Source organism: Ambystoma mexicanum, chromosome 6p, assembly GCF_040938575.1.
Source record: "Ambystoma mexicanum isolate Mex_15411 chromosome 6p, UKY_AmexF1_1, whole genome shotgun sequence".
In the NCBI taxonomy this organism is placed as follows: Eukaryota; Metazoa; Chordata; class Amphibia; order Caudata; family Ambystomatidae; genus Ambystoma; species Ambystoma mexicanum.
The window spans coordinates 5,402,119-5,430,026 of NC_090935.1; the positions used below are offsets into that span (position 1 = coordinate 5,402,119).

General features: G+C 48.0%; 1 protein-coding gene across 1 annotated transcript in view; it reads right to left on the reverse strand.

The window, feature by feature from the left end:
- Positions 1–27,908, reverse strand: part of LOC138511122 (zinc finger protein 84-like) — a 142,040-nt gene that overhangs the window by 95,049 nt on the left and 19,083 nt on the right. The window lies entirely within an intron of this gene.

Consider the following 27,908-nt stretch of genomic DNA (forward strand, 5'->3'; position numbering starts at 1 on the left):
ACAGGATTGGCTGGTGTGCATGTGTACATGCTGCTATGCTGTGCTGCTGTTAATCAGAGGCAGTAGCTAATCTTGCTGTACAGCTTGCTTATCTTCCCAGTGTTCCTGCATGTGCATTAAAGGATTGGCTGGTGTGCATGGGAGCATGCTGCTATGCAGTGCTGCTGTTAATTAGAGGCAGTGGCTAATCTTGCTGAAGAGCTTGCTGGTCTTCCCATTGTTCCTGCATGTCCATTACAGGATTGGCTGGTGTGTATGTGTATATGCTGCTATGCTGTGCTGCTATTAATCAGAGGCAGTAGCTAATCTTGCTGTACAGCTTGCTGATCTTCTCAGTGTTCCTGCATGTACATTACAGGATTGGCTGGTGTGCATGCAGCTATGCAGTGCTGCTGTTAATCAGAGGCAGTGGCTAATCTTGCTGGACAGCTTGCTGATCTTCCCATTTTTCCTGCATGTCCATTACAGGATTGGCTGGTGTGTATGTGTACATGCTGCTATGCTGTGCTGCTATTAATCAGAGGCAGTAGCTAATTTTGCTGGACAGCTTGCTTATCTTTCCAGTGTTCCTGCATGTACATTACAGGATTGGCTGGTGTGCATGCAGCTATGCAGTGCTGCTGTTAATCAGAGGCAGTGGCTAATCTTGCTGGACAGCTTGCTGATCTCCCCAGTGTTCCTGCATGTACATTACAGGATTGGCAAGTGTACATGCTGCTATGCAGTGCTGCTGTTAATCAGAGGAAGTGGCTAATCTTGCTGGACAGCTTGCTGATCTTCCCAGTGTTCCTGCATGTACATTACAGGATTGGGTGGTGTGCATGTGTATATGCTGCTATGCTGTGCTGCTGTTAATCAGAGGCAGTAGCTAATCTTGCTGGACAGTTTGCTTATCTTCCCAGTGTTCCTGCATGTACATTAAAGGATTGGCAGGTGTGCATGGGAGCATGCTGCTATGCAGTACTGCTGTTAATCAGAGGCAGTGGCTAATATTGCTGAAGAGCTTGCTGGTCTTCCCATTGTTCTTGCATGTCCATTAAACGATTGGCTGGTGTGTATGTGTATATGCTGCTATGCTGTGCTGGTATTAATCAGAGGCAGTAGCTAATCTTGCTGTACAGCTTGCTGATCTCAGTGTTCCTGCATGTACATTACAGGATTGGCTGGTGTGCATGGGTGCATGCTGCTATACTGCGCTGCTGTTAATCAGAGACAGTGGATAATCTTGCTGGACTGCTTGCTTATCTCCCCAGTGTTCCTGCATGTACATTACAGGATTGGCAGGTGTGCATGGGTGCATGCTGCTATACTGCGCTGCTGTTAATCAGAGGCAGTGGCTAATCTTGCTGGACAGCTTGCTGATCTTCTCAGTGTTCCTGCATGTACATTACAGTATTGGCTGGTGTGCATGTGTGCATGCTGCCATGCAGTGCTGGTGCTAATCAGAGACGGTGGATAATCTTGCTGGACTGCTTGCTTATCTCCCCATTGTTCCTGCATGTACATTAAGGATTAGGATATGTTCATGTGTGCATGCTGCACTGCTGTTTATCAGAGACAGTGGATAATCTTGCTGGACAGCTTGCTGATCTCCCCAGTGTTCCTTCATATACACTACAGGATTGTCAGGTGTGCATGCTGCTATGCTGCTGTTTATCAGAGACAGTGGATAATATTGCTGGACAGCTTGCTGATCTCCCCAGTGTTCCTGCATGTCCATTACAGGATTGGCTGGTGTGTATGTGTACATGTTGCTATGCTGTGCTGCTATTAATCAGAGGCAGTAGCTAATTTTGCTGTACAGCTTGCTGATCTTCCCAGTGTTCCTGCATGTACATTCATGGATTGGCTGGTGTGCATGCTGCTATGCAATGCTGCTGTTTATCAGAGACAGTGGATAATATTGCTGGACAGCTTGCTGATCTCCCCAGTGTTCCTGCATATACACTACAGGATTGGCAGGTGTGCATGCTGCTATGCTGCTGTTTAACAGAGACAGTGGATAATCTTGCTGGACAGCTTGCTGATCTCCCAAGTGTTCCTGCATGTACATTACAGGATTGGCTGGTGTGCATGCTGCTATGCAGTGCTGCTGTTAATCAGAGGCAGTGGCTAATCTTGCTGGACAGCTTGCTGATCTTCCCATTTTTCCTGCATGTCCATTACAGGATTGGCTGGTGTGTATGTGTACATGCTGCTATGCTGTGCTGCTATTAATCAGAGGCAGTAGCTAATTTTGCTGGACAGCTTGCTTATCTTTCCAGTGTTCCTGCATGTACATTACAGGATTAGCTGGTGTGCATGCAGCTATGCAGTGCTGCTGTTAATCAGAGGCAGTGGCTAATCTTGCTGGACAGCTTGCTGATCTCCCCAGTGTTCCTGCATGTACATTACAGGATTGGCAAGTGTACATGCTGCTGTGCAGTGCTGCTGTTAATCAGAGGAAGTGGCTAATCTTGCTGGACAGCTTGCTGATCTTCCCAGTGTTCCTGCATGTACATTACAGGATTGGGTGGTGTGCATGTGTATATGCTGCTATGCTGTGCTGCTGTTAATCAGAGGCAGTAGCTAATCTTGCTGGACAGTTTGCTTATCTTCCCAGTGTTCCTGCATGTACATTAAAGGATTGGCAGGTGTGCATGCTGCTATGCAGTGCTGCAGTTAATCAGAGGCAGTGGCTAATCGTGCAGGACAGCTTGCTTATCTTTCCAGTGTTCCTGCATGTACATTACAGGATTGGCTGGTGTGCATGCAGCTATGCAGTGCTGCTGTTAATCAGAGGCAGTGGCTAATCTTGCTGGACAGCTTGCTGATCTTCCCAGTGTTCCTGCATGTACATTACAGGATTGACTGGTGTGCATGGGTGCATGCTGCTATGCTGCGCTGCTGTTAATCAGAGACAGTAGCTAATCTTGCTGGACAGCTTGCTGATCTTCCCAGTGTTCCTGCATGTACATTACAGGATTGGCTGGTGTGCATGGGTGCATGCTGCTATGCTGCGCTGCTGTTAATCAGAGACAGTAGCTAATCTTGCTGGACAGCTTGCTGATCTTCCCAGTGTTCCTGCATGTACATTACAGGATTGGCTGGTGTGCATGGGTGCATGCTGCTATGCAGTGCTGCTGTTAATCAGAGGCAGTGGCTAATCTTGCTGGACAGCTTGCTTATCTCCCCAGTGTTCCTGCATGTACATTAAGGATTGGCTGGTGTGAATGCTGCTATGCAGTGCTGCTGTTAATCAGAGGCATTGGCTAATCTTGCTGGACTGCTTGCTTATCTCCACAGTGTTCCTGCAGGTACATTACAGGATTGGCTGGTGTGCATGGGTGCATGCTGCTATGCAGTGCTGCTGTTAATCAGAGGTAGTGGCTAATCTTGCTGGACAGCTTGCTTATCTTCCCAGTGTTCCTGCAGGTACATTAAAGGATTGGCAGGTGTGCATGTTGCTATGGTGCGCTGCTGTTAATCAGAGGCAGTGGCTAATCTTGCTGGACAGCTTGCTTATCTCCCCAGTAGTCCTGCATGTACATTACAGGATTGGCTGGTGTGCATGGGTGCATGCTGCTATGCTATGCTGCTGTTAATCAGTGTTCCTGTATGTACATTACAGGATTGGCAGGTGTGAATGTGTACATGCTGCTATGCAGTGCTGCTGTTAATCAGAGGCAGTGGCTAATCTTGCTGGACAGCTTGCTTATCTCCCCAGTGTACCTGCATGTACATTAAAGGATTGGCTGGTGTGCATGCTGCTGTGCAGTGCTGCTGTTAATCAGAGGCAGTGGCTAATCTTGCTGGACAGCTTGCTTATCTTCCCAGTGTTCCTACATGCACATTAAAGGATTGGCAGGTGTGCATGCTACTATGCAGTGCTGCTGTTAATCAGAGGCAGCGGCTAATCTTGCTAGACAGCTTGCTGATCTACCCAGTATTCCTGCATGTACATTACAGGATTGGCTGGTGTGCATGCTGCTGTGCAGTGCTGCTGTTAATCAGAGGCAGTGGCTAATCTTGCTGGACAGCTTGCTTATCTTCCCAGTGTTCCTGCATGTACATTAAAAGATTGGCAGGTGTGTATGCTGCTATGCAGTGCTGGTGTTATTCAGAGGCAGTGGCTAATCTTGCTGGACAGCTTGCTGATCTTCCCAGTGTTCCTGCAAGTACATTACAGGATTGGCTGGTGTGCATGGGTGCATGCTGCGCTGCTGTTAATCAGAGGTAGCGGCTAATCTTGCTGGACAGCTTGCTGATCTCCCCAGTGTTCCTGCATGTACATTAAAAGATTGGCAGGTGTGTATGCTGCTATGCAGTGCTGCTGTTATTCAGAGGCAGTGGCTAATCTTGCTGGACAGCTTGCTGATCTTCCCAGTGTTCCTGCAAGTACATTACAGGATTGGCTGGTGTGCATGTGTACATGCTGCTATGCTGTGCTGCTGTTAATCAGAGGCAGTAGCTAATCTTGCTGTACAGCTTGCTTATCTTCCCAGTGTTCCTGCATGTGCATTAAAGGATTGGCTGGTGTGCATGGGAGCATGCTGCTATGCATTGCTGCTGTTAATTAGAGGCAGTGGCTAATCTTGCTGAAGAGCTTGCTGGTCTTCCCATTGTTCCTGCATGTCCATTACAGGATTGGCTGGTGTGTATGTGTATATGCTGCTATGCTGTGCTGCTATTAATCAGAGGCAGTAGCTAATCTTGCTGTACAGCTTGCTGATCTTCTCAGTGTTCCTGCATGTACATTACAGGATTGGCTGGTGTGCATGCAGCTATGCAGTGCTGCTGTTAATCAGAGGCAGTGGCTAATCTTGCTGGACAGCTTGCTGATCTTCCCATTTTTCCTGCATGTCCATTACAGGATTGGCTGGTGTGTATGTGTACATGCTGCTATGCTGTGCTGCTATTAATCAGAGGCAGTAGCTAATTTTGCTGGACAGCTTGCTTATCTTTCCAGTGTTCCTGCATGTACATTACAGGATTGGCTGATGTGCATGCAGCTATGCAGTGCTGCTGTTAATCAGAGGCAGTGGCTAATCTTGCTGGACAGCTTGCTGATCTCCCCAGTGTTCCTGCATGTACATTACAGGATTGGCAAGTGTACATGCTGCTATGCAGTGCTGCTGTTAATCAGAGGAAGTGGCTAATCTTGCTGGACAGCTTGCTGATCTTCCCAGTGTTCCTGCATGTACATTACAGGATTGGGTGGTGTGCATGTGTATATGCTGCTATGCTGTGCTGCTGTTAATCAGAGGCAGTAGCTAATCTTGCTGGACAGTTTGCTTATCTTCCCAGTGTTCCTGCATGTACATTAAAGGATTGGCAGGTGTGCATGCTGCTATGCAGTGCTGCAGTTAATCAGAGGCAGTGGCTAATCGTGCAGGACAGCTTGCTTATCTTCCCAGTGTTCCTGCATGTGCATTAAAGGATTGACTGGTGTGCATGGGTGCATGCTGCTATGCTGTGCTGCTGTTAATCAGAGACAGTAGCTAATCTTGCTGGACAGCTTGCTGATCTTCCCAGTGTTCCTGCATGTACATTACAGGATTGGCTGGTGTGCATGGGTGCATGCTGCTATGCTATGCTGCTGTTAATCAGTGTTCCTGCATGTACATTACAGGATTGGCTGGTGTGCATGGGTGCATGCTGCTATGCAGTGCTGCTGTTAATCAGAGGCAGTGGCTAATCTTGCTGGATAGCTTGCTTATCTCCCCAGTGTTCCTGCATGTACATTAAGGATTGGCTGGTGTGAATGCTGCTATGCAGTGCTGCTGTTAATCAGAGGCATTGGCTAATCTTGCTGGACTGCTTGCTTATCTCCACAGTGTTCCTGCAGGTACATTACAGGATTGGCTGGTGTGCATGGGTGCATGCTGCTATGCAGTGCTGCTGTTAATCAGAGGTAGTGGCTAATCTTGCTGGACAGCTTGCTTATCTTCCCAGTGTTCCTGCAGGTACATTAAAGGATTGGCAGGTGTGCATGTTGCTATGGTGCGCTGCTGTTAATCAGAGGCAGTGGCTAATCTTGCTGGACAGCTTGCTTATCTCCCCAGTAGTCTTGCATGTACATTACAGGATTGGCTGGTGTGCATGGGTGCATGCTGCTATGCTATGCTGCTGTTAATCAGTGTTCCTGTATGTACATTACAGGATTGGCAGGTGTGAATGTGTACATGCTGCTATGCAGTGCTGCTGTTAATCAGAGGCAGTGGCTAATCTTGCTGGACAGCTTGCTTATCTCCCCAGTGTACCTGCATGTACATTAAAGGATTGGCTGGTGTGCATGCTGCTATGCAGTGCTGCTGTTAATCAGAGGCAGTGGCTAATCTTGCTGGACAGCTTGCTTATCTTCCCAGTGTTCCTACATGCACATTAAAGGATTGGCAGGTGTGCATGCTACTATGCAGTGCTGCTGTTAATCAGAGGCAGCGGCTAATCTTGCTAGACAGCTTGCTGATCTACCCAGTATTCCTGCATGTACATTACAGGATTGGCTGGTGTGCATGCTGCTGTGCAGTGCTGTTGTTAATCAGAGGCAGTGGCTAATCTTGCTGGACAGCTTGCTTATCTTCCCAGTGTTCCTGCATGTACATTAAAAGATTGGCAGGTGTGTATGCTGCTATGCAGTGCTGGTGTTATTCAGAGGCAGTGGCTAATCTTGCTGGACAGCTTGCTGATCTTCCCAGTGTTCCTGCAAGTACATTACAGGATTGGCTGGTGTGCATGGGTGCATGCTGCGCTGCTGTTAATCAGAGGTAGCGGCTAATCTTGCTGGACAGCTTGCTGATCTCCCCAGTGTTCCTGCATGTACATTAAGGATTAGGATATGTGTATGTGTGCATGCTGCTATGCTGTGCTGCTATTAATCAGAGACAGTGGATAATCTTGCTGGACAGCTTGCTGATCTCCCCAGTGTTCCTGCATATACACTACAGGATTGGAAGGTGTGCATGCTGCTATACTGTGCTGCTGTTAATCAGAGACAGTGGATAATCTTGCTGGACAGCTTGCTGATCTCCCCAGTGTTCCTGCATGTACATTAAAGGATTGGCTGGTGTGCCTGCTGCTATGGTGCGCTGCTGTTAATCAGAGGCAGTGGCTAATCTTGCTGGACAGATTGCTCATCTCTCTAGTGTACATGCATGTACATTAAAGGATTGGCAAGTGTACATGCTGCTATGCTGCGCTGCTGTTAATCAGAGGCAGTGGATAATCTTGCTGGACAGCTTGCTTATCTCCCCAGTGTACCTGCATGTACATTAATGGATTGGGTGGTGTGCATGTGTGCATGCTGCTATGCAATGCTGCTGTTAATCAGAGGCAGTGGCTAACCTTGCTAGACAGCTTGCTGATCTACCCAGTGTTCCTGCATGTACATTACAGGATTGGCTGGTGTGCATGCTGCTATGCAGTGCTGCTGTTAATCAGAGGCAGTGGCTAATCGTGCAGGACAGCTTGCTTATCTTTCCAGTGTTACTGCATGTACATTACAGGATTGGCTGGTGTGCATGCTGCTATGCAGTGCTGCTGTTAATCAGAGGCAGTGGCTAATCTTGCTGGACTGCTTGCTTATCTCCACAGTGTTCCTGCATGTACATTAAGGATTGGCTGGTGTGTATGTGTACATGCTGCTATGCTGTGCTGCTATTAATCAGAGGCAGTAGCTAATCTTGCTGTATAGCTTGCTGATCTCCCCAGTGTTCCTGCATGTACATTAAGGATTGGCTGGTGTGCATGCTGCTATGCAGTGCTGCTGTTAATCAGAGGCAGTGGCTAATCTTGCTGGACAGCTTGCTTATCTCCCCAGTGTGCCTGCATGTACATTAAGGATTGGCTGGTGTGCATGCTGATATGCAGTGCTGCTGTTAATCAGAGGCAGTGGCTAATCTTGCTGGACTGCTTGCTTATCTCCACAGTGTTCCTGCATGTATATTACAGGATTGGCTGGTGTGCATGTGTGCATGCAGCTATGCAGTGCTGCTGTTAATCAGAGGCAGTGGCTAATCTTGCTGGACAGCTTGCTTATCTCGGCATTGTACCTGCATGTACATTACAGGATCGGCAGGTGTGCATGCTGCTATGCTGCGCTGCTGTTAATCAGAGGCAGTGGCTGATCTTGCTGGACAGCTTGCTTATCTCCCCAGTGTACCTGCATGTACATTAAAGGATTGGCTGATGTGCATGCTGCTATGCAGTGCTGCTGTTAATCAGAGACAGTGGCTAACCTTGCTAGACAGCTTGCTGATCTACCCAGTGTTCCTGCATGTACATTACAGGATTGGCTGGTGTGCATGCTGCTATGCAGTGCTGCTGTTAATCAGAGGCAGTGGCTAATCGTGCAGGACAGCTTGCTTATCTTTCCAGTGTTCCTGCATGTACATTACAGGATTGGCTGGTGTGCATGCTGCTATGAAGTGCTGCTGTTAATCAGAGGCAGTGGCTAATCTTGCTGGACAGATTGCTGGTCTTCCCATTATTCCTGCATGCCCATTACAGGATTGGTTGGTGTGTATGTGTACATGCTGCTATGCTGTGCTGCTATTAATCAGAGGCAGTGGCTAATCTTGCTGGACAGCTTGCTTATCTGCCCAGTGTTCCTGCATGTACATTAAGGATTGGCTGGTGTGCATGCTGCTATGCAGTGCTGCTGTTAATCAGAGGCAGTGGCTAATCTTGCTGGACAGCTTGCTTATCTGCCCAGTGTTCCTGCATGTACATTAAGGATTGGCTGGTGTGCATGCTGCTATGCAGTGCTTGCTGCTGTTAATCAGAGGCAGTGGCTAATCTTGCTGGACTGCTTGCTTATCTCCACAGTGTTCCTGCATGTACATTAAGGATTGGGATATGTGCATGTGTGCATGCTGTGCAGCTGTTAATCAGAGACAGTGGCTAATCTTGCTGGGCTGCTTGCTTATCTCCCCAGTAGTCCTGCATGTACATTAAAGGATTGGCTGGTGTGCATGGATGCATGCTGCTATGCTATGCTGCTATGCTATGCTGCTGTTAATCAGTGTTCCTGCATGTACATTACAGGATTGGCTGGTGTGCATGGGTGCATGCAGCTATGCAGTGCTGCTGTTAATCAGAGGCAGTGGCTAATCTTGCTGGACTGCTTGCGTATCTCCACAGTGTTCCTGCAGGTACATTACAGGATTGGCTGGTGTGCATGCTGCTATGCAGTGCTTCTGTTAATCAGAGGTAGTGGCTAATCGTGCTGGACAGCTTGCTTATCTTCCCAGTGTTCCTGCAGGTACATTAAAGGATTGGTAGGTGTGCATGTTGCTATGGTGCGCTGCTGTTAATCAGAGGCAGTGGCTAATCTTGCTGGAAAGCTTGCTTATCTCTCCAGTGTACCTGCATGTACATTACAGGATTGGCAGGTGTGCATGTGTACATGCTCCTATGCTGCACTGCTGTTAATCAGAGGCAGTGGCTAATCTTGCTGGACAGCTTGCTTATCTCCCCAGTGTTCCTGCATGTACATTAAGGATTGGCTGGTGTGAATGCTGCTATGCAGTGCTCCTGTTAATCAGAGGCATTGGCTAATCTTGCTGGACTGCTTGCTTATCTCCACAGTGTTCCTGCAGGTACATTACAGGATTGGCTGGTGTGCATGGGTGCATGCTGCTATGCAGTGCTGCTGTTAATCAGAGGTAGTGGCTAATCTTGCTGGACAGCTTGCTTATCTTCCCAGTGTTCCTGCAGGTACATTAAAGGATTGGCAGGTGTGCATGTTGCTATGGTCCGCTGCTGTTAATCAGAGGCAGTGGCTAATCTTGCTGGAAAGCTTGCTTATCTCCCCAGTGTACCTGCATGTACATTACAGGATTGGCAGGTGTGCATGTGTACATGCTCCTATGCTGCAATGCTGTTAATCAGAGGCAGTGGCTAATCTTGCTGGACAGCTTGCTTATCTCCACAGTGTTCCTGCATGTACATTAAGGATTGGCTGGTGTGAATGCTGCTATGCAGTGCTGCTGTTAATCAGAGGCATTGGCTAATCTTGCTGGACTGCTTGCTTATCTCCACAGTGTTCCTGCAGGTACATTACAGGATTGGCTGGTGTGCATGGGTGCATGCTGCTATGCTATGCTGCTGTTAATCAGTGTTCCTGTATGTACATTACAGGATTGGCAGGTGTGCATGTGTACATGCTGCTATGCAGTGCTGCTGTTAATCAGAGGTAGTGGCTAATCTTGCTGGACAGCTTGCTTATCTTCCCAGTGTTCCTGCAGGTACATTAAAGGATTGGCAGGTGTGCATGTTGCTATGGTGCGCTGCTGTTAATCAGAGGCAGTGGCTAATCTTGCTGGACAGCTTGCTTATCTCCACAGTGTTCCTGCATGTACATTAAGGATTGGCTGGTGTGAATGCTGCTATGCAGTGCTGCTGTTAATCAGAGGCATTGGCTAATCTTGCTGGACTGCTTGCTTATCTCCACAGTGTTCCTGCAGGTACATTACAGGATTGGCTGGTGTGCATGGGTGCATGCTGCTATGCTATGCTGCTGTTAATCAGTGTTCCTGTATGTACATTACAGGATTGGCAGGTGTGCATGTGTACATGCTGCTATGCAGTGCTGCTGTTTATCAGAGGCAGTGGCTAATCTTGCTGGACAGCTTGCTTATCTCCCCAGTGTACCTGCATGTACATTAAAGGATTGGCTGGTGTGCATGCTGCTGTGCAGTGCTGCTGTTAATCAGAGGCAGTGGCTAATCTTGCTGGACAGCTTGCTTATCTTCCCAGTGTTCCTACATGCACATTAAAGGATTGGCAGGTGTGCATGCTACTATGCAGTGCTGCTGTTAATCAGAGGCAGTGGCTAATCTTGCTAGACAGCTTGCTGATCTACCCAGTATTCCTGCATGTACATTACAGGATTGGCTGGTGTGCATGCTGCTGTGCAGTGCTGCTGTTAATCAGAGGCAGTGGCTAATCTTGCTGGACAGCTTGCTTATCTTCCCAGTGTTCCTGCATGTACATTAAAAGATTGGCAGGTGTGTATGCTGCTATGCAGTGCTGGTGTTATTCAGAGGCAGTGGCTAATCTTGCTGGACAGCTTGCTGATCTTCCCAGTGTTCCTGCAAGTACATTACAGGATTGGCTGGTGTGCATGGGTGCATGCTGCGCTGCTGTTAATCAGAGGCAGCGGCTAATCTTGCTGGACAGCTTGCTGATCTCCCCAGTGTTCCTGCATGTACATTAAAAGATTGGCAGGTGTGTATGCTGCTATGCAGTGCTGCTGTTATTCAGAGGCAGTGGCTAATCTTGCTGGACAGCTTGCTGATCTTCCCAGTGTTCCTGCAAGTACATTACAGGATTGGCTGGTGTGCATGTGTACATGCTGCTATGCTGTGCTGCTGTTAATCAGAGGCAGTAGCTAATCTTGCTGTACAGCTTGCTTATCTTCCCAGTGTTCCTGCATGTGCATTAAAGGATTGTCTGGTGTGCATGGGAGCATGCTGCTATGCAGTGCTGCTGTTAATCAGAGGCAGTGGCTAATCGTGCAGGACAGCTTGCTTATCTTTCCAGTGTTCCTGCATGTACATTACAGGATTGGCTGGTGTGCATGCTGCTATGCAGTACTGCTGTTAATCAGAGGCAGTGGCTAATATTGCTGAAGAGCTTGCTGGTCTTCCCATTGTTCTTGCATGTCCATTACACGATTGGCTGGTGTGTATGTGTATATGCTGCTATGCTGTGCTGGTATTAATCAGAGGCAGTAGCTAATCTTGCTGTACAGCTTGCTGATCTCAGTGTTCCTGCATGTACATTACAGGATTGGCTGGTGTGCATGGGTGCATGCTGCTATACTGCGCTGCTGTTAATCAGAGACAGTGGATAATCTTGCTGGACTGCTTGCTTATCTCCCCAGTGTTCCTGCATGTACATTACAGGATTGGCAGGTGTGCATGGGTGCATGCTGCTATACTGCGCTGCTGTTAATCAGAGGCAGTGGCTAATCTTGCTGGACAGCTTGCTGATCTTCTCAGTGTTCCTGCATGTACATTACAGTATTGGCTGGTGTGCATGTGTGCATGCTGCCATGCAGTGCTGGTGCTAATCAGAGACGGTGGATAATCTTGCTGGACTGCTTGCTTATCTCCCCATTGTTCCTGCATGTACATTAAGGATTAGGATATGTTCATGTGTGCATGCTGCACTGCTGTTTATCAGAGACAGTGGATAATCTTGCTGGACAGCTTGCTGATCTCCCCAGTGTTCCTTCATATACACTACAGGATTGTCAGGTGTGCATGCTGCTATGCTGCTGTTTATCAGAGACAGTGGATAATATTGCTGGACAGCTTGCTGATCTCCCCAGTGTTCCTGCATGTCCATTACAGGATTGGCTGGTGTGTATGTGTACATGTTGCTATGCTGTGCTGCTATTAATCAGAGGCAGTAGCTAATTTTGCTGTACAGCTTGCTGATCTTCCCAGTGTTCCTGCATGTACATTCATGGATTGGCTGGTGTGCATGCTGCTATGCAATGCTGCTGTTTATCAGAGACAGTGGATAATATTGCTGGACAGCTTGCTGATCTCCCCAGTGTTCCTGCATATACACTACAGGATTGGCAGGTGTGCATGCTGCTATGCTGCTGTTTAACAGAGACAGTGGATAATCTTGCTGGACAGCTTGCTGATCTCCCAAGTGTTCCTGCATGTACATTACAGGATTGGCTGGTGTGCATGCTGCTATGCAGTGCTGCTGTTAATCAGAGGCAGTGGCTAATCTTGCTGGACAGCTTGCTGATCTTCCCATTTTTCCTGCATGTCCATTACAGGATTGGCTGGTGTGTATGTGTACATGCTGCTATGCTGTGCTGCTATTAATCAGAGGCAGTAGCTAATTTTGCTGGACAGCTTGCTTATCTTTCCAGTGTTCCTGCATGTACATTACAGGATTGGCTGGTGTGCATGCAGCTATGCAGTGCTGCTGTTAATCAGAGGCAGTGGCTAATCTTGCTGGACAGCTTGCTGATCTTCCCAGTGTTCCTGCATGTACATTACAGGATTGGGTGGTGTGCATGTGTATATGCTGCTATGCTGTGCTGCTGTTAATCAGAGGCAGTAGCTAATCTTGCTGGACAGTTTGCTTATCTTCCCAGTGTTCCTGCATGTACATTAAAGGATTGGCAGGTGTGCATGCTGCTATGCAGTGCTGCAGTTAATCAGAGGCAGTGGCTAATCGTGCAGGACAGCTTGCTTATCTTCCCAGTGTTCCTGCATGTGCATTAAAGGATTGACTGGTGTGCATGGGTGCATGCTGCTATGCTGCGCTGCTGTTAATCAGAGACAGTAGCTAATCTTGCTGGACAGCTTGCTGATCTTCCCAGTGTTCCTGCATGTACATTACAGGATTGGCTGGTGTGCATGGGTGCATGCTGCTATGCTATGCTGCTGTTAATCAGTGTTCCTGCATGTACATTACAGGATTGGCTGGTGTGCATGGGTGCATGCTGCTATGCAGTGCTGCTGTTAATCAGAGGCAGTGGCTAATCTTGCTGGACAGCTTGCTTATCTCCCCAGTGTTCCTGCATGTACATTAAGGATTGGCTGGTGTGAATGCTGCTATGCAGTGCTGCTGTTAATCAGAGGCATTGGCTAATCTTGCTGGACTGCTTGCTTATCTCCACAGTGTTCCTGCAGGTACATTACAGGATTGGCTGGTGTGCATGGGTGCATGCTGCTATGCAGTGCTGCTGTTAATCAGAGGTAGTGGCTAATCTTGCTGGACAGCTTGCTTATCTTCCCAGTGTTCCTGCAGGTACATTAAAGGATTGGCAGGTGTGCATGGGTGCATGCTGCTATGCTATGCTGCTGTTAATCAGTGTTCCTGTATGTACATTACAGGATTGGCAGGTGTGAATGTGTACATGCTGCTATGCAGTGCTGCTGTTAATCAGAGGCAGTGGCTAATCTTGCTGGACAGCTTGCTTATCTCCCCAGTGTACCTGCATGTACATTAAAGGATTGGCTGGTGTGCATGCTGCTGTGCAGTGCTGCTGTTAATCAGAGGCAGTGGCTAATCTTGCTGGACAGCTTGCTTATCTTCCCAGTGTTCCTACATGCACATTAAAGGATTGGCAGGTGTGCATGCTACTATGCAGTGCTGCTGTTAATCAGAGGCAGCGGCTAATCTTGCTAGACAGCTTGCTGATCTACCCAGTATTCCTGCATGTACATTACAGGATTGGCTGGTGTGCATGCTGCTGTGCAGTGCTGCTGTTAATCAGAGGCAGTGGCTAATCTTGCTGGACAGCTTGCTTATCTTCCCAGTGTTCCTGCATGTACATTAAAAGATTGGCAGGTGTGTATGCTGCTATGCAGTGCTGGTGTTATTCAGAGGCAGTGGCTAATCTTGCTGGACAGCTTGCTGATCTTCCCAGTGTTCCTGCAAGTACATTACAGGATTGGCTGGTGTGCATGGGTGCATGCTGCGCTGCTGTTAATCAGAGGTAGCGGCTAATCTTGCTGGACAGCTTGCTGATCTCCCCAGTGTTCCTGCATGTACATTAAAAGATTGGCAGGTGTGTATGCTGCTATGCAGTGCTGCTGTTATTCAGAGGCAGTGGCTAATCTTGCTGGACAGCTTGCTGATCTTCCCAGTGTTCCTGCAAGTACATTACAGGATTGGCTGGTGTGCATGTGTACATGCTGCTATGCTGTGCTGCTGTTAATCAGAGGCAGTAGCTAATCTTGCTGTACAGCTTGCTTATCTTCCCAGTGTTCCTGCATGTGCATTAAAGGATTGGCTGGTGTGCATGGGAGCATGCTGCTATGCAGTGCTGCTGTTAATTAGAGGCAGTGGCTAATCTTGCTGAAGAGCTTGCTGGTCTTCCCATTGTTCCTGCATGTCCATTACAGGATTGGCTGGTGTGTATGTGTATATGCTGCTATGCTGTGCTGCTATTAATCAGAGGCAGTAGCTAATCTTGCTGTACAGCTTGCTGATCTTCTCAGTGTTCCTGCATGTACATTACAGGATTGGCTGGTGTGCATGCAGCTATGCAGTGCTGCTGTTAATCAGAGGCAGTGGCTAATCTTGCTGGACAGCTTGCTGATCTTCCCATTTTTCCTGCATGTCCATTACAGGATTGGCTGGTGTGTATGTGTACATGCTGCTATGCTGTGCTGCTATTAATCAGAGGCAGTAGCTAATTTTGCTGGACAGCTTGCTTATCTTTCCAGTGTTCCTGCATGTACATTACAGGATTGGCTGGTGTGCATGCAGCTATGCAGTGCTGCTGTTAATCAGAGGCAGTGGCTAATCTTGCTGGACAGCTTGCTGATCTCCCCAGTGTTCCTGCATGTACATTACAGGATTGGCAAGTGTACATGCTGCTATGCAGTGCTGCTGTTAATCAGAGGAAGTGGCTAATCTTGCTGGACAGCTTGCTGATCTTCCCAGTGTTCCTGCATGTACATTACAGGATTGGGTGGTGTGCATGTGTATATGCTGCTATGCTGTGCTGCTGTTAATCAGAGGCAGTAGCTAATCTTGCTGGACAGTTTGCTTATCTTCCCAGTGTTCCTGCATGTACATTAAAGGATTGGCAGGTGTGCATGGGAGCATGCTGCTATGCAGTACTGCTGTTAATCAGAGGCAGTGGCTAATATTGCTGAAGAGCTTGCTGGTCTTCCCATTGTTCTTGCATGTCCATTAAACGATTGGCTGGTGTGTATGTGTATATGCTGCTATGCTGTGCTGGTATTAATCAGAGGCAGTAGCTAATCTTGCTGTACAGCTTGCTGATCTCAGTGTTCCTGCATGTACATTACAGGATTGGCTGGTGTGCATGGGTGCATGCTGCTATACTGCGCTGCTGTTAATCAGAGACAGTGGATAATCTTGCTGGACTGCTTGCTTATCTCCCCAGTGTTCCTGCATGTACATTACAGGATTGGCAGGTGTGCATGGGTGCATGCTGCTATACTGCGCTGCTGTTAATCAGAGGCAGTGGCTAATCTTGCTGGACAGCTTGCTGATCTTCTCAGTGTTCCTGCATGTACATTACAGTATTGGCTGGTGTGCATGTGTGCATGCTGCCATGCAGTGCTGGTGCTAATCAGAGACGGTGGATAATCTTGCTGGACTGCTTGCTTATCTCCCCATTGTTCCTGCATGTACATTAAGGATTAGGATATGTTCATGTGTGCATGCTGCACTGCTGTTTATCAGAGACAGTGGATAATCTTGCTGGACAGCTTGCTGATCTCCCCAGTGTTCCTTCATATACACTACAGGATTGTCAGGTGTGCATGCTGCTATGCTGCTGTTTATCAGAGACAGTGGATAATATTGCTGGACAGCTTGCTGATCTCCCCAGTGTTCCTGCATGTCCATTACAGGATTGGCTGGTGTGTATGTGTACATGTTGCTATGCTGTGCTGCTATTAATCAGAGGCAGTAGCTAATTTTGCTGTACAGCTTGCTGATCTTCCCAGTGTTCCTGCATGTACATTCATGGATTGGCTGGTGTGCATGCTGCTATGCAATGCTGCTGTTTATCAGAGACAGTGGATAATATTGCTGGACAGCTTGCTGATCTCCCCAGTGTTCCTGCATATACACTACAGGATTGGCAGGTGTGCATGCTGCTATGCTGCTGTTTAACAGAGACAGTGGATAATCTTGCTGGACAGCTTGCTGATCTCCCAAGTGTTCCTGCATGTACATTACAGGATTGGCTGGTGTGCATGCTGCTATGCAGTGCTGCTGTTAATCAGAGGCAGTGGCTAATCTTGCTGGACAGCTTGCTGATCTTCCCATTTTTCCTGCATGTCCATTACAGGATTGGCTGGTGTGTATGTGTACATGCTGCTATGCTGTGCTGCTATTAATCAGAGGCAGTAGCTAATTTTGCTGGACAGCTTGCTTATCTTTCCAGTGTTCCTGCATGTACATTACAGGATTGGCTGGTGTGCATGCAGCTATGCAGTGCTGCTGTTAATCAGAGGCAGTGGCTAATCTTGCTGGACAGCTTGCTGATCTCCCCAGTGTTCCTGCATGTACATTACAGGATCGGCAAGTGTACATGCTGCTGTGCAGTGCTGCTGTTAATCAGAGGAAGTGGCTAATCTTGCTGGACAGCTTGCTGATCTTCCCAGTGTTCCTGCATGTACATTACAGGATTGGGTGGTGTGCATGTGTATATGCTGCTATGCTGTGCTGCTGTTAATCAGAGGCAGTAGCTAATCTTGCTGGACAGTTTGCTTATCTTCCCAGTGTTCCTGCATGTACATTAAAGGATTGGCAGGTGTGCATGCTGCTATGCAGTGCTGCAGTTAATCAGAGGCAGTGGCTAATCGTGCAGGACAGCTTGCTTATCTTTCCAGTGTTCCTGCATGTACATTACAGGATTGGCTGGTGTGCATGCAGCTATGCAGTGCTGCTGTTAATCAGAGGCAGTGGCTAATCTTGCTGGACAGCTTGCTGATCTTCCCAGTGTTCCTGCATGTACATTACAGGATTGACTGGTGTGCATGGGTGCATGCTGCTATGCTGTGCTGCTGTTAATCAGAGACAGTAGCTAATCTTGCTGGACAGCTTGCTGATCTTCCCAGTGTTCCTGCATGTACATTACAGGATTGGCTGGTGTGCATGGGTGCATGCTGCTATGCTATGCTGCTGTTAATCAGTGTTCCTGCATGTACATTACAGGATTGGCTGGTGTGCATGGGTGCATGCTGCTATGCAGTGCTGCTGTTAATCAGAGGCAGTGGCTAATCTTGCTGGACAGCTTGCTTATCTCCCCAGTGTTCCTGCATGTACATTAAGGATTGGCTGGTGTGAATGCTGCTATGCAGTGCTGCTGTTAATCAGAGGCATTGGCTAATCTTGCTGGACTGCTTGCTTATCTCCACAGTGTTCCTGCAGGTACATTACAGGATTGGCTGGTGTGCATGGGTGCATGCTGCTATGCAGTGCTGCTGTTAATCAGAGGTAGTGGCTAATCTTGCTGGACAGCTTGCTTATCTTCCCAGTGTTCCTGCAGGTACATTAAAGGATTGGCAGGTGTGCATGTTGCTATGGTGCGCTGCTGTTAATCAGAGGCAGTGGCTAATCTTGCTGGACAGCTTGCTTATCTCCCCAGTAGTCCTGCATGTACATTACAGGATTGGCTGGTGTGCATGGGTGCATGCTGCTATGCTATGCTGCTGTTAATCAGTGTTCCTGTATGTACATTACAGGATTGGCAGGTGTGAATGTGTACATGCTGCTATGCAGTGCTGCTGTTAATCAGAGGCAGTGGCTAATCTTGCTGGACAGCTTGCTTATCTCCCCAGTGTACCTGCATGTACATTAAAGGATTGGCTGGTGTGCATGCTGCTGTGCAGTGCTGCTGTTAATCAGAGGCAGTGGCTAATCTTGCTGGACAGCTTGCTTATCTTCCCAGTGTTCCTACATGCACATTAAAGGATTGGCAGGTGTGCATGCTACTATGCAGTGCTGCTGTTAATCAGAGGCAGCGGCTAATCTTGCTAGACAGCTTGCTGATCTACCCAGTATTCCTGCATGTACATTACAGGATTGGCTGGTGTGCATGCTGCTGTGCAGTGCTGCTGTTAATCAGAGGCAGTGGCTAATCTTGCTGGACAGCTTGCTTATCTTCCCAGTGTTCCTGCATGTACATTAAAAGATTGGCAGGTGTGTATGCTGCTATGCAGTGCTGGTGTTATTCAGAGGCAGTGGCTAATCTTGCTGGACAGCTTGCTGATCTTCCCAGTGTTCCTGCAAGTACATTACAGGATTGGCTGGTGTGCATGGGTGCATGCTGCGCTGCTGTTAATCAGAGGTAGCGGCTAATCTTGCTGGACAGCTTGCTGATCTCCCCAGTGTTCCTGCATGTACATTAAAAGATTGGCAGGTGTGTATGCTGCTATGCAGTGCTGCTGTTATTCAGAGGCAGTGGCTAATCTTGCTGGACAGCTTGCTGATCTTCCCAGTGTTCCTGCAAGTACATTACAGGATTGGCTGGTGTGCATGTGTACATGCTGCTATGCTGTGCTGCTGTTAATCAGAGGCAGTAGCTAATCTTGCTGTACAGCTTGCTTATCTTCCCAGTGTTCCTGCATGTGCATTAAAGTATTGGCTGGTGTGCATGGGAGCATGCTGCTATGCATTGCTGCTGTTAATTAGAGGCAGTGGCTAATCTTGCTGAAGAGCTTGCTGGTCTTCCCATTGTTCCTGCATGTCCATTACAGGATTGGCTGGTGTGTATGTGTATATGCTGCTATGCTGTGCTGCTATTAATCAGAGGCAGTAGCTAATCTTGCTGTACAGCTTGCTGATCTTCTCAGTGTTCCTGCATGTACATTACAGGATTGGCTGGTGTGCATGCAGCTATGCAGTGCTGCTGTTAATCAGAGGCAGTGGCTAATCTTGCTGGACAGCTTGCTGATCTTCCCATTTTTCCTGCATGTCCATTACAGGATTGGCTGGTGTGTATGTGTACATGCTGCTATGCTGTGCTGCTATTAATCAGAGGCAGTAGCTAATTTTGCTGGACAGCTTGCTTATCTTTCCAGTGTTCCTGCATGTACATTACAGGATTGGCTGGTGTGCATGCAGCTATGCAGTGCTGCTGTTAATCAGAGGCAGTGGCTAATCTTGCTGGACAGCTTGCTGATCTCCCCAGTGTTCCTGCATGTACATTACAGGATTGGCAAGTGTACATGCTGCTATGCAGTGCTGCTGTTAATCAGAGGAAGTGGCTAATCTTGCTGGACAGCTTGCTGATCTTCCCAGTGTTCCTGCATGTACATTACAGGATTGGGTGGTGTGCATGTGTATATGCTGCTATGCTGTGCTGCTGTTAATCAGAGGCAGTAGCTAATCTTGCTGGACAGTTTGCTTATCTTCCCAGTGTTCCTGCATGTACATTAAAGGATTGGCAGGTGTGCATGCTGCTATGCAGTGCTGCAGTTAATCAGAGGCAGTGGCTAATCGTGCAGGACAGCTTGCTTATCTTCCCAGTGTTCCTGCATGTGCATTAAAGGATTGACTGGTGTGCATGGGTGCATGCTGCTATGCTGTGCTGCTGTTAATCAGAGACAGTAGCTAATCTTGCTGGACAGCTTGCTGATCTTCCCAGTGTTCCTGCATGTACATTACAGGATTGGCTGGTGTGCATGGGTGCATGCTGCTATGCTATGCTGCTGTTAATCAGTGTTCCTGCATGTACATTACAGGATTGGCTGGTGTGCATGGGTGCATGCTGCTATGCAGTGCTGCTGTTAATCAGAGGCAGTGGCTAATCTTGCTGGATAGCTTGCTTATCTCCCCAGTGTTCCTGCATGTACATTAAGGATTGGCTGGTGTGAATGCTGCTATGCAGTGCTGCTGTTAATCAGAGGCATTGGCTAATCTTGCTGGACTGCTTGCTTATCTCCACAGTGTTCCTGCAGGTACATTACAGGATTGGCTGGTGTGCATGGGTGCATGCTGCTATGCAGTGCTGCTGTTAATCAGAGGTAGTGGCTAATCTTGCTGGACAGCTTGCTTATCTTCCCAGTGTTCCTGCAGGTACATTAAAGGATTGGCAGGTGTGCATGTTGCTATGGTGCGCTGCTGTTAATCAGAGGCAGTGGCTAATCTTGCTGGACAGCTTGCTTATCTCCCCAGTAGTCTTGCATGTACATTACAGGATTGGCTGGTGTGCATGGGTGCATGCTGCTATGCTATGCTGCTGTTAATCAGTGTTCCTGTATGTACATTACAGGATTGGCAGGTGTGAATGTGTACATGCTGCTATGCAGTGCTGCTGTTAATCAGAGGCAGTGGCTAATCTTGCTGGACAGCTTGCTTATCTCCCCAGTGTACCTGCATGTACATTAAAGGATTGGCTGGTGTGCATGCTGCTATGCAGTGCTGCTGTTAATCAGAGGCAGTGGCTAATCTTGCTGGACAGCTTGCTTATCTTCCCAGTGTTCCTACATGCACATTAAAGGATTGGCAGGTGTGCATGCTACTATGCAGTGCTGCTGTTAATCAGAGGCAGCGGCTAATCTTGCTAGACAGCTTGCTGATCTACCCAGTATTCCTGCATGTACATTACAGGATTGGCTGGTGTGCATGCTGCTGTGCAGTGCTGTTGTTAATCAGAGGCAGTGGCTAATCTTGCTGGACAGCTTGCTTATCTTCCCAGTGTTCCTGCATGTACATTAAAAGATTGGCAGGTGTGTATGCTGCTATGCAGTGCTGGTGTTATTCAGAGGCAGTGGCTAATCTTGCTGGACAGCTTGCTGATCTTCCCAGTGTTCCTGCAAGTACATTACAGGATTGGCTGGTGTGCATGGGTGCATGCTGCGCTGCTGTTAATCAGAGGTAGCGGCTAATCTTGCTGGACAGCTTGCTGATCTCCCCAGTGTTCCTGCATGTACATTAAAAGATTGGCAGGTGTGTATGCTGCTATGCAGTGCTGCTGTTATTCAGAGGCAGTGGCTAATCTTGCTGGACAGCTTGCTGATCTTCCCAGTGTTCCTGCAAGTACATTACAGGATTGGCTGGTGTGCATGTGTACATGCTGCTATGCTGTGCTGCTGTTAATTAGAGGCAGTGGCTAATCTTGCTGAAGAGCTTGCTGGTCTTCCCATTGTTCCTGCTTGTCCATTACAGGATTGGCTGGTGTGTATGTGTATATGCTGCTATGCTGTGCTGCTATTAATCAGAGGCAGTAGCTAATCTTGCTGTACAGCTTGCTGATCTTCTCAGTGTTCCTGCATGTACATTACAGGATTGGCTGGTGTGCATGCAGCTATGCAGTGCTGCTGTTAATCAGAGGCAGTGGCTAATCTTGCTGGACAGCTTGCTGATCTTCCCATTTTTCCTGCATGTCCATTACAGGATTGGCTGGTGTGTATGTGTACATGCTGCTATGCTGTGCTGCTATTAATCAGAGGCAGTAGCTAATTTTGCTGGACAGCTTGCTTATCTTTCCAGTGTTCCTGCATGTACATTACAGGATTGGCTGGTGTGCATGCAGCTATGCAGTGCTGCTGTTAATCAGAGGCAGTGGCTAATCTTGCTGGACAGCTTGCTGATCTCCCCAGTGTTCCTGCATGTACATTACAGGATTGGCAAGTGTACATGCTGCTATGCAGTGCTGCTGTTAATCAGAGGAAGTGGCTAATCTTGCTGGACAGCTTGCTGATCTTCCCAGTGTTCCTGCATGTACATTACAGGATTGGGTGGTGTGCATGTGTATATGCTGCTATGCTGTGCTGCTGTTAATCAGAGGCAGTAGCTAATCTTGCTGGACAGTTTGCTTATCTTCCCAGTGTTCCTGCATGTACATTAAAGGATTGGCAGGTGTGCATGCTGCTATGCAGTGCTGCAGTTAATCAGAGGCAGTGGCTAATCGTGCAGGACAGCTTGCTTATCTTCCCAGTGTTCCTGCATGTGCATTAAAGGATTGACTGGTGTGCATGGGTGCATGCTGCTATGCTGCGCTGCTGTTAATCAGAGACAGTAGCTAATCTTGCTGGACAGCTTGCTGATCTTCCCAGTGTTCCTGCATGTACATTACAGGATTGGCTGGTGTGCATGGGTGCATGCTGCTATGCTATGCTGCTGTTAATCAGTGTTCCTGCATGTACATTACAGGATTGGCTGGTGTGCATGGGTGCATGCTGCTATGCAGTGCTGCTGTTAATCAGAGGCAGTGGCTAATCTTGCTGGATAGCTTGCTTATCTCCCCAGTGTTCCTGCATGTACATTAAGGATTGGCTGGTGTGAATGCTGCTATGCAGTGCTGCTGTTAATCAGAGGCATTGGCTAATCTTGCTGGACTGCTTGCTTATCTCCACAGTGTTCCTGCAGGTACATTACAGGATTGGCTGGTGTGCATGGGTGCATGCTGCTATGCAGTGCTGCTGTTAATCAGAGGTAGTGGCTAATCTTGCTGGACAGCTTGCTTATCTTCCCAGTGTTCCTGCAGGTACATTAAAGGATTGGCAGGTGTGCATGTTGCTATGGTGCGCTGCTGTTAATCAGAGGCAGTGGCTAATCTTGCTAGACAGCTTGCTGATCTACCCAGTATTCCTGCATGTACATTACAGGATTGGCTGGTGTGCATGGGTGCATGCTGCTATGCTATGCTGCTGTTAATCAGTGTTCCTGTATGTACATTACAGGATTGGCAGGTGTGAATGTGTACATGCTGCTATGCAGTGCTGCTGTTAATCAGAGGCAGTGGCTAATCTTGCTGGACAGCTTGCTTATCTCCCCAGTGTACCTGCATGTACATTAAAGGATTGGCTGGTGTGCATGCTGCTATGCAGTGCTGCTGTTAATCAGAGGCAGTGGCTAATCTTGCTGGACAGCTTGCTTATCTTCCCAGTGTTCCTACATGCACATTAAAGGATTGGCAGGTGTGCATGCTACTATGCAGTGCTGCTGTTAATCAGAGGCAGTGGCTAATCTTGCTAGACAGCTTGCTGATCTACCCAGTATTCCTGCATGTACATTACAGGATTGGCTGGTGTGCATGCTGCTGTGCAGTGCTGTTGTTAATCAGAGGCAGTGGCTAATCTTGCTGGACAGCTTGCTTATCTTCCCAGTGTTCCTGCATGTACATTAAAAGATTGGCAGGTGTGTATGCTGCTATGCAGTGCTGGTGTTATTCAGAGGCAGTGGCTAATCTTGCTGGACAGCTTGCTGATCTTCCCAGTGTTCCTGCAAGTACATTACAGGATTGGCTGGTGTGCATGGGTGCATGCTGCGCTGCTGTTAATCAGAGGTAGCGGCTAATCTTGCTGGACAGCTTGCTGATCTCCCCAGTGTTCCTGCATGTACAATAAAAGATTGGCAGGTGTGTATGCTGCTATGCAGTGCTGCTGTTATTCAGAGGCAGTGGCTAATCTTGCTGGACAGCTTGCTGATCTTCCCAGTGTTCCTGCAAGTACATTACAGGATTGGCTGGTGTGCATGTGTACATGCTGCTATGCTGTGCTGCTGTTAATCAGAGGCAGTAGCTAATCTTGCTGTACAGCTTGCTTATCTTCCCAGTGTTCCTGCATGTGCATTAAAGGATTGGCTGGTGTGCATGGGAGCATGCTGCTATGCAGTGCTGCTGTTAATTAGAGGCAGTGGCTAATCTTGCTGAAGAGCTTGCTGGTCTTCCCATTGTTCCTGCATGTCCATTACAGGATTGGCTGGTGTGTATGTGTATATGCTGCTATGCTGTGCTGCTATTAATCAGAGGCAGTAGCTAATCTTGCTGTACAGCTTGCTGATCTTCTCAGTGTTCCTGCATGTACATTACAGGATTGGCTGGTGTGCATGGGTGCATGCTGCTATACTGCTCTGCTGTTAATCAGAGACAGTGGATAATCTTGCTGGACTGCTTGCTTATCTCCCCAGTGTTCCTGCATGTACATTACAGGATTGGCAGGTGTGTATGGGTGCATGCTGCTATACTGCACTGCTGTTAATCAGAGGCAGTGGCTAATCTTGCTGGACAGCTTGCTGATCTTCTCAGTGTTCCTGCATGTACATTACAGTATTGGCTGGTGTGCATGTGTGCATGCTGCCATGCAGTTCTGGTGCTAATCAGAGACGGTGGATAATCTTGCTGGACTGCTTGCTTATCTCCCCATTGTTCCTGCATGTACATTAAGGATTAGGATATGTGTATGTGTGCATGCTGTTATGCAGTGCTGCTGTTAATCAGAGGCAGTGGCTAATCGTGCAGGACAGCTTGCTTATCTTCCCAGTGTTCCTGCATGTACATTACAGGATTGGGATATGTGCATGTGTGCATGCTGCACTGCTGTTTATCAGAGACAGTGGATAATCTTGCTGGACAGCTTGCTGATCTCCCCAGTGTTCCTTCATATACACTACAGGATTGGCAGGTGTGCATGCTGCTATGCTGCTGTTTATCAGAGACAGTGGATAATATTGCTGGACAGCTTGCTGATCTCACCAGTGTTCCTGCATGTACATTACATGATTGGCTGGTGTGCATGTGTGCATGCTGCTATGTGGTGCTGATGTTAATCAGAGGCAGTGGCTAATCTTGCTGGACAGCTTGCTGATCTCCCCAGTGTTCCTGCATGTACATTACAGGATTGGCTGGTGTGCATGCTGCTATGCAGTGCTGCTGTTAATCAGAGGCAGTGGCTAATCTTGCTGGACAGCTTGCTGATCTTCCCATTTTTCCTGCATGTCGATTACAGGATTGGCTGGTGTGTATGTGTACATGCTGCTATGCTGTGCTGCTATTAATCAGAGGCAGTAGCTAATTTTGCTGGACAGCTTGCTTATCTTTCCAGTGTTCCTGCATGTACATTACAGGATTGGCAGGTGTGCATGCTGCTATGCAGTGCTGCAGTTAATCAGAGGCAGTGGCTAATCGTGCAGGACAGCTTGCTTATCTTCCCAGTGTTCCTGCATGTGCATTAAAGGATTGACTGGTGTGCATGGGTGCATGCTGCTATGCTGCGCTGCTGTTAATCAGAGACAGTAGCTAATCTTGCTGGACAGCTTGCTGATCTTCCCAGTGTTCCTGCATGTACATTACAGGATTGGCTGGTGTGCATGGGTGCATGCTGCTATGCTATGCTGCTGTTAATCAGTGTTCCTGCATGTACATTACAGGATTGGCTGGTGTGCATGGGTGCATGCTGCTATGCAGTGCTGCTGTTAATCAGAGGCAGTGGCTAATCTTGCTGGACAGCTTTCTGATCTTCCCAGTGTTCCTGCATGTACATTACAGGATTGGCTGGTGTGCATGTGTGCATGCTGTTATGCAGTGCTGCTGTTAATCAGAGGCAGTGGCTAATCGTGCAGGACAGCTTGCTGATCTCCCCATTGTTCCTGCATGTACATTAAAGTATTGGCTGGTGTGCATGCAGCTATGCAGTGCTTCTGTTAATCAGAGGCAGTGGCTAATCTTGCTGGACAGCTTGCTTATCTTCCCAGTATTCCTACATGTACATTACAGGATTGGCAGGTGTGCATGTGTACATGCTGCTATGCAGTGCTGCTGTTAATCAGAGGCAGTGGCTAATCTTGCTGGACAGCTTGCTGATCTTCCCATTTTTCCTGCATGTCCATTACAGGATTGGCTGGTGTGCATGGGTGCATGCTGCTATGCTATGCTGCTGTTAATCAGTGTTCATGCATGTACATTACAGGATTGGCTGGTGTGCATACTGCAATGCAGTGCTGCTGTTAATCAGAGGCAGTGGCTAATCGTGCAGGACAGCTTGCTTATATTTCCAGTGTTCCTGCATGTACATTAAAGGATTGGCTGGTGTGCATGCTGCTATGCAGTGCTGCTGTTAATCAGAGGCAGTGGCTAATCTTGCTGGACAGCTTGCTGATCTTCCCATTTTTCCTGCATGTCCATTACAGGATTGGCTGGTGTGTATGTGTACATGCTGCTATGCTGTGCTGCTATTAATCAGAGGCAGTAGCTAATTTTGCTGGACAGCTTGCTTATCTTTCCAGTGTTCCTGCATGTACATTACAGGATTGGCTGGTGTGCATGGGTGCATGCTGCTATGCTGTGCTGCTGTTAATCAGAGGCAGTAGCTAATCTTGCTGGACAGTTTGCTTATCTTCCCAGTGTTCCTGCATGTACATTACAGGATTGGCAGGTGTGCATGTGTGCATGCTGCTATGCTGTGCTGCTGTTAATCAGAGGCAGTAGCTAATCTTGCTGGACAGTTTGCTTATCTTCCCAGTGTTCCTGCATGTACATTAAAGGATTGGCAGGTGTGCATGCTGCTATGCAGTGCTGCTGTTAATCAGAGGCAGTGGCTAATCGTGCAGGACAGCTTGCTTATCTTCCCAGTGTTCCTGCATGTGCATTAAAGGATTGACTGGTGTGCATGGGTGCATGCTGCTATGCTGTGCTGCTGTTAATCAGAGACAGTAGCTAATCTTGCTGGACAGCTTGCTGATCTTCCCAGTGTTCCTGCATGTACACTACAGGATTGGCTGGTGTGCATGGGTGCATGCTGCTATGCTATGCTGCTGTTAATCAGTGTTCCTGCATGTACATTACAGGATTGGCCGGTGTGCATGGGTGCATGCTGCTATGCAGTGCTGCTGTTAATCAGAGGCAGTGGCTAATCTTGCTGGACAGGTTGCTTATCTTCCCAGTGTTCCTGCATGTACATTACAGGATTGGCCGGTGTGCATGTGTGCATGCTGTTATGCAGTGCTGCTGTTAATCAGAGGCAGTGGCTAATCGTGCAGGACAGCTTGCTGATCTCCCCAGTGTTCCTGCATGTACATTAAAGTATTGGCTGGTGTGCATGTAGCTATGCAGTGCTGCTGTTAATCAGAGGCAGTGGCTAATCTTGCTGGACAGCTTGCTTATCTCCCCAGTGTTCCTGCATGTCCATTAAGGATTGGCTGGTGTGCATGCTGCTATGCAGTGCTGCTGTTAATCCGAGGCAGTGGCTAATCTTGCTGGACAGCTTGCTTATCTCCCCAGTGTTCCTGCATGTACATTACAGGGTTGGCTGATGTGCATGGGTGCATGCTGCTATGCTATGCTGCTGTTAATCAGTGTTCCTGCATGTACATTACAGGATTGGCTGGTGTGCATGCTGCAATGCAGTGCTGCTGTTAATCAGAGGCAGTAGCTAATCTTGCTGTACAGCTTGCTTATCTTCCCAGTGTGCCTGCATCTACTTTAAAGGATTGGCTGGTGTGCATGGGTGCATGCTGCTATGCAGTGCTGCTGTTAATCAGAGGCAGTGGCTAATCTTGCTGGACAGCTTGCTTATCTCCCCAGTGTTCCTGCATGTACATTACCGGATTGGCAGATGAACATATTGCTATGCAGTGCTGCTCTTAATCAGAGGCAGTGGCTAATCTTGCTGGACAGCTTGCTTATCTCCCCATTGTTCCTGCATGTACATTACAGGATTGGCAGGTGCACATATTGC